Source organism: Alligator sinensis, unplaced genomic scaffold (genome assembly GCF_000455745.1).
Source record: "Alligator sinensis unplaced genomic scaffold, ASM45574v1 scaffold872_5, whole genome shotgun sequence".
Lineage (NCBI taxonomy): Eukaryota > Metazoa > Chordata > Crocodylia > Alligatoridae > Alligator > Alligator sinensis.
The window spans coordinates 187,351-194,645 of NW_005842730.1; the positions used below are offsets into that span (position 1 = coordinate 187,351).

The following is a 7,295-nucleotide window of genomic DNA, read 5'->3' on the forward strand; positions in this document are numbered from 1 at the left end:
GGGGGGGGGGGGGGGGGGGGGCAGTAGGGAGAGGCACAGCTCCATGCTTAGTCCTCTACAAACAGGTGGTGGCTAGAAAGCAAGTCACGGGGGGTCAGTTCCCTGCACATACACACCCTGTTTCCCATCTGTCTGCCTGTATGTTCCTCAAGCCTGCCAGTGACTTGCACATCTAACAGCTCCGCAAATTCACTCTTCCATACACATGCACGTAGTGCCAGGCAGACGCACGTGCCAGCACCCTCTTGCACACATGTCATACATTTGCGTGGCTTTGCGTGGTCGTGTGTGGATTGGCAGCTCTGTGTCTGAGTCAGCCTGGCAGAGTCCGCCTGTGCATCAGGCCAATGTCAGCTTGTCTCTAACAAGATAGGGAAGGAGATCGTGTCTTTGCTGGGGGGTGGCGTCTGCCTGGAAGCATGCAGAGATGGAAGCGTGTCTGTGAGCACTGCCAACTCGTTACACGTGTGGGCATATAGACATGCACACATATGGGAGCGTGGCTGAGAGCACATGAATGTGAGTGTGTGAATGTGCACTTCTGCCTATGTTCATGTGTGTATTTGAGTGTGCACGTATGTGCATGCATGTGACTACATTCATGGGTATATGTGAACATGCATATACGTGGGGTATGCATGCTTTCATGTTTGCATCTATAATCTCTGTGTGAGTATGAGTGCATGTCTGTAAGTGTGTGTTCATGCCTGCCTGCCTGTGCGCACGTGCCATTGTCTGTCGGACTGTGTATATGACTCTACTGCTCTCAGAGACCCAGCCCCCAAAGGCCTCTTCCCTGCCACAATGCTTGCTTGTGGCCGTACCTAGCCCCCACTCTTGCAAGAAAAGCTGGGAGCCATTGCATGTGATAGGAAGCAGAGGGGGCGAGGATCAAAGCAGAGAGCCCCTAACCCTGAGCAGGCCCAAAAACCAAATACAAGCTAAGCCCTGTCTCCATGCCCAGCTCCCTGCAGCCCATCAAAGGAGGGGATTCCCAGCCTATGGGCAGCCTGGCTGCCAAGGGAAAGAAGCAGACCAGGAGCGGTCACCTGGTTAGGACTGATTGCTGGAGCCTGGCAGTCACGGTAGTCAAGAACAGTACCAGGCCACATGGAGAGCAGGGGGGAGCACGTCTCCCAGAGGATGTGTGCAGGCTTTCCGGCTTATGCTGTTTGCCTGGCTCAGCAAGAGCATCTCACACTGGCTGGGAAACAAATTCAGCCCCCTAAGGACACAGCCTGCCGTGCGGAGATGATGCCATCTGCAAGCACACGGCCATGGCTGGAGAAATGAAAGGTCCCATATGAAAATGCTCCAGGGATCAGAAAAGGGTCAGAAAGGATTTGGATGGGAGTGAGAGAGAGAAATGGAGTGGCTGGGAGCCCTGGGGTTCATGCACCAGCTTGTGCACTGGGCTACGTACCACTGGACCTAGGCTGCCTGTCCTGTCCTTGGAACAGGCCTGCGTCCTAGACTGCATCAGAACTGGCTCCCCTTAGAAAGGAAAGGCCTCGTATTCTACTTTCCTGGCCCTGTCTCTGCCAGTCAGTCCCCCTGAACTGGGAATGGACTGGAACCAGTGTCTGCAGGAGGCTAAAAGCTCCGTGTCTCCTTCCCCAGCACCCTGAGCCATCCAGTGCTCCCAACCCTTGCATCTGACCAGAATGGCACTTCCCTTCAGCCTGAGCGTGAGTTCAGCAGCTCCCAAGTGAATGGCTGGAGGCTTCCCTGAGTGGCTCCCATGCTAGGTGCGATGCCCATGGTCCCAGAGGTGACCCTTCGTTCCTCCCCACCTGGCACAGCTGGAAGGAGAAGCTGCCCGTGCACTTTCCCATGTAAGCTGCAAGCCAGTGACCTCTCCAGGAGCATCGCCCATGCTCCATGCAGACACCTGCACAGCAGTAGAGCATGGGCCCAAGCCTGCGAGCCTACACTGTTTGGTCCTGCCCCCACATCCAAGGTGACTCCTAAACAGCATGCAGGATTGCTTGTCCTGATCCACAGGCAGGTCTGGGAGGGGCTGACTGCCCTCAACTCCCACCAACCCCTTTTTCTCAGCATCCCGCAGGATCACACCCCATCTCGGGACTCCTGTCCTGCCATAGTCCAGTACCTGATGTGAGCCAGGAAGGCAACACCCTTTCCCCAAATCCAAGGGTCCACAGTCTGGGCCCCCAGGCACCCTCACAGCTTTGCTTTGTTCTGGCACCAAACAGCAAGGAGCAGCCAGGAGTCAAGGCATTAACCACCACTGCCAGTCTAAGGAAGGCACTGGGGGCAAGGAGGTGACCAAAGAGGAGACTCAGAGAGGTTCAGGGATGAGGACTCAGCCTGCTGGAAACGGACCACGTACAGCCAAAGAGCAGGTGCAGGGGGAAGAGGGGGTCTAAGCAGGTAATGGCACCCTGGGAGAAAGCCAGCAAGGCAGAGAGCTGGGGGAGAGCAGAGAAGAGATCTACGGGGCAGGATCTCTGGCTGCCCAGGAGACCGTGTGTGTTCATGTGCACTGGAGGGGAGGGGTCCAGTCATGTCCCTGCCTGTGGGAGCCCCCCCACATTACCTGGCCAGGGCACAGACAGCCCCTCTGCCTCAGGGCAGGTGGTCAGATAGCTCTAAACAGTATGTCCACTCCTTGCCTCCATCCTGTGGTCTTGCAGGCCAAGCAAATGTTACTCTAACCCTGCACGGGACGCGCATACTTTTATCTATTTCAGCCAGAGCCACCCCTACCCACGGAGCAGACAGGCTGCATCTCCCTCTCTCTCTGGCAGCCTGTACTCTCTTGCATAGACATAGATGACAATAAACATGTTTTAAGACTCCATGTATTGACGTCCTGCTTGCTTTTTCACCAGATGGGTGATAACGGCACAAGGGGCTTCCAGGGGATGGGGGAGACCTGAATCAAATGGCCAAGATTCCACAGGCCTGGCCACGCTGCAAGGTTTTAACCATGGGTACAGCTCCATCAGTGCAAACCTCCAGGGTGTGTGATGCTGCCGTGGGGTAAAAGGTGACATGGGGAAACTTTGCAGAGGCCAGTTGTGGCTCACAGGGTGCAGTGCAGGGGGTGTGCTGGGGGCAGTGCCAAACCCCAGTGCAGACGAGGCCGAGGTAGGAGGTGGAACCATGTGGAATCTAGCTGGCACCAACGTGCTTTTTGTTAGGTGGATCTCTGCTGGTCTTGGGGGTCAGGAGAGCTTTTGCAGCACCCATGTGGCCCCAGTGGGGGGTCAGTGTCATTTCCATGTGGGCAGAGTCCAGAGGAGCTGGCAGGCAGAGATAGGACCCTGGCACTGAGGCTGTCACGGACAGGGTGTGCGGATGTACCCTTAGCACATGCATACGCCATGCAGGGAGGCCACAGGAGGATGGCCCTGTGGAGTGGAACATGGCACAGCCCCCCAAAAAAGCAGTCGCTATGGCCAGTTGGACTGGCCCTCACATCACTACATGTTGGTCTGGCACTGTAACAGCATAGCGTGACGTGGCATAGAAAGGGGCTGGCATGGGCAATGTGCATCACAACATAGCCCAGGTCCCAGCAACACTGGGCTAATACTAATGCCTAACCTGCTCTCCCTGACTCCATTCCCCAAGTCCCACTGGCTCTAGAGTATTCACTGTAAAGGGATTGGGAACTTTTTGCAAGAAGGTTGATTTACTTGTCCCTGCCCTGACCGGCCTCAGCTCCAACCTGAGTTTCCCTGTAGTAAGCATGTTCACGCACTCCCATGCCTACAGGCAAATGCCAGCAATGTCATATATACAAGTCATGCACATAGTCAGAAATTACACACTCCCCATACACATTGCACACAGAGATCTCCCACACCTCTCATCACTAAGTGCAGTCTGCCAACAAGGCCAGCTGCCTAGCAAATACCCAACCTAATAATTTAACTGTCCCACCTGTCTGTCCTACCCTGCTTAAAGCTGCAGGTGCCTGTAAAAGATGCAGCCCAAATGGGCCAGGAGGTTTAATCCATTTGGCTGGACTGGACAGAAATCAAAGCAGGAGGTGGCCTGGATTTCCAGAATGTAACTCGGAAGAAGCCACGCAGCAAAGCCAACCCCTGCATCACATGAACCAAGAGCCGGGCCTGCCTCGGGGGCTAGCCTGCCTGTGTGTGCACGCGTGGAAGCTCCCTGCATGGAAGGAGACCCCTGCTTCTGGCTGTACACTGCTGACAAGAGAGGCATATTCATCAAAAAGCATGGAGAGTTGCTAATAAAGGCTTAGGGGAACTGCTCCCCTTCTCCCCTGAGTTAGGCATGGAGCTGAGTTAACAGCCGAGCAGCTCATTCAAAAGGTGTCCTGGCTCCCAGGCTCCCTGCTCTCACCACCACCCCAAAACCTGCTCCTTCCAGAGACCCCAGGTGTCCTAGTTCCCAGCCCCACTCCTCCAACCCACCAGACCCTCCACTCCTCTCTCAAAGCTGGGAGGTTAAGTTGAGGATTGTGCAAAGAGGTATCTGTTAGCAACTCCACAGAGGTCCCCCTGCCCACCCCCACACACACCTTCAGCCTCACCCTCCTGCAGGCCAAGGGGTGGGATCTGAGCCCACAGGCCCCAGAAAGGCAGGATGATTCTGGAGCTAGGGAGGGAATGACCAGGCCATTATCACCAGGTGGGGCAGGGACACTGGACCTTGGATCTGTGGAAGGTGTGGTAGTTGGCGTGGGGGGAAGCAAGTGTACAAAGGGTCCAGGACATGCCAGAGCCCCTCCAGCCTCCTGGATCTCCTCCATCCAGATCTAGCACCCAACTGGGAGACACCCTCCAACCCCTCATCACCCCTCCTGTATCCAGAAACCAGCCTTTCTTCACCTCCATCCCCCTGCCCTCACCCCTACCTGCTTACTTGTCACCCCCTGCCACCAAGCACCACCCCCACTGCTGAAACACCCCCAACCTTTCACTCCAACCCTAACCCAGTCCTAAAACTACCACTCCTTGCACACCCGCAACACAGCCACCCCAGCATCCAATTTCCCCTGAACCTCCCCCAGTCCCAACTCCCCCCACTATTTCCCTCTTGCCTCCTACTGCCCCCTTACTGTCTGTCCCATACATCTTACACATCCCCATGCTCTGTGCCCCAAACCCCAACAGCTCCTGCACCCACAGCTCTGAGACCCCCAGCTCCTAATCCCCCACACTCCAAATCTCACCCCCAACATCCCAGCTCAATCATCCAAGACACATGGCTGTGACTGTCCTGGAGCAAGAAGCTAGGGCAGGGGCCATGGATGTGATCTAGGATGCCTGGGTTTCCTCCCAGTGCTGAAAGCAAATGGGAGTGGTTTCTGGTGGGTTAAAGCAAACCAGACAGGGAGATTGGATGCCTGCATGACAAAGGCCTTAATCTCAGTCTTGGAGGGGTCTGAGCAGTGCCTGGGGGAGGAACCTGATCCTCTCCTGAGTGGCTATCACAGCTGAAAGTACTGGAGAGAGGAGGGGTACATCTAATCTACCTCCCACCATCAGATACACTAAAACAGAGCTTGTGCTCTGGAAGGTGCAGCACACGTAAAGTTTCCTTCTATCCCGCAAGTTTGATCCGTGCCAGGCTTCTGGATCGACCTTTGGCTGGAGAACCCTCCAGTCAAGAGAGAAGTTGTCAAGAGGAGCAGACTATAGGAGTTACTGCATCATCCAGCAACATACCAGGCACTGGACCAAAGAGGGATTTCTCCAAGAGCAGAGTCCCCTTCCTTTGGCTATTGGGACCCTGCTTCTGTCATGTACACCAGTGCAATCAGCATACTGGGATGTCATGGGTCTCCTGGCATCCCTTCCAGGGCCTCTGGCCTGGTGCAGTGCAGCAGATGATGCTATGAAGACGAAGCAAGCTGATGACATCTGCAAAGTAGAGTTTGTGCTGGGAGGCGGTGTGGGCACAGCAGGATCTGGGGCCATGGAGCCGACATAGGTTAGGGGCACATGGGCAGCATAGTGAGATATCTGCTTGGAAGAACTTCCTTTTCCTCATTTCTGTCCCCAGAGAAGGTCTGAGCCCTTCTCGACAGGGCCCTTGCTGAACCCTAGGCCACAGCAGCTGCCCCTCAGAGCGCACTTGAGGGCATTGCATGTTCTGCGCTGTGGGCTGCATTAATAGCTAGATGGGCTTGTATCCCTGCCGCAGAAACCCCTGGAGCTTTCTGGCAGGTATTAGAAGGCTTTGGAGCCATCTCCACATGAAGGGGATAATACCTTTTAGCAATGATATTAATGCTTAATCTACCCTCTCTGATTGAGAGTTTTATGATGCTGCTGCTCTTTTAAGGCCTGTTTAAAAAATCACCAAAGGTTCCCATTTCCTTTCCTCTTACGAGCTAAAAAGCTTCTTCCCTCTCTTGTGGCCTGCAGGTCAGAGACAGCCCAGAGCAGCTGCTCTTCGGCACAGGACTTGAGTAGCAGATTTCTTTTTCTCTGTGTAGCAAGCACAAGTCCCTCTGCAGCAGCAGCTGGAAAGCGGGGAGGGAGCCAGTCTTAACTCCTGCAGGGCCAGAGCTAATACTCGTGACTGTGGGGGATACCACACACATTAGGTCATTAAAGTTGCTGCGGCAGTGATGTTGCCTACAACTTTTCATGGTCTCCATGATTTAGTTCACAGCCAGGCCCTAGCACTCAGCCTCCACTTGCCTTCAGCGCACATGCGTGCACACTCACGCACAGAGAGCGCCCAGGAAGACGGGGTGCAGCTGGGGGAAGCTGGTTGTTTTGCCCGCTTCTACAGAACTTCAAGGGCTCTCTCTATGGTGACTACACCCTGGCCTTTACAGTGACCTAAAGGAGGCAGAATTCATCCCAAATCACTTCATAGCACCTACAACAAGCCATAAATGCTCTAGAGCTGGGGACCCAAAGTTAGGCAACTCCTCCCATGGTAGACACGTAGAAAATAGGCCTGTGCGAATAGGGAACTATTCAATTCAGGTTCAGATTCAACCGATTTGGATGCCAGCAATTTGATTCAGAGCTCCAAATTGGTTTCCTGCTTCAATTTGGCCAAATTGGCTCTGAAGCTTTGGAGCCGATTCGGAGATTCGGCCATAGGGTATAATGGGGAATCAATGAAATACCTGTAACTTGGTTGTTTGCTGTTCGATTTGGATGAAACTTGCAGGGATGGTATCCTCTGCTGAAATTATGAAGCCTGCCAAGTTTCAAGGAGATAGGTGCAGGGGTTTGGGGGAAACTGCACCCCAAATTCTTGAAAGCAAAACTCATGTCACGTGTATGTGTTACACTACAGGGGGGTCAAAACTGCAGGGGTGGTGGCCC

The 7,295-nt window shown here is 54.4% G+C and overlaps 1 protein-coding gene across 2 annotated transcripts in view; it reads left to right on the forward strand.

Annotated features, from left to right (window-relative positions):
* AMIGO1 (adhesion molecule with Ig like domain 1) overlaps window positions 1-4,021 on the forward strand; it is an 8,966-nt gene extending 4,945 nt beyond the window's left edge. Inside the window, exon 2 of one of the 2 annotated variants that reach the window (XM_025216332.1) lies at window positions 3,943-4,021. The gene's annotated coding sequence lies outside the window, so the exon portion shown is untranslated. Of the gene's footprint in view, window positions 1-1,620; window positions 2,818-3,942 lie in introns of those variants that run through there. The other variant, XM_025216331.1, reaches the window with a different exon arrangement.
* Window positions 4,022-7,295: the final 3,274 nt, after the last annotated feature.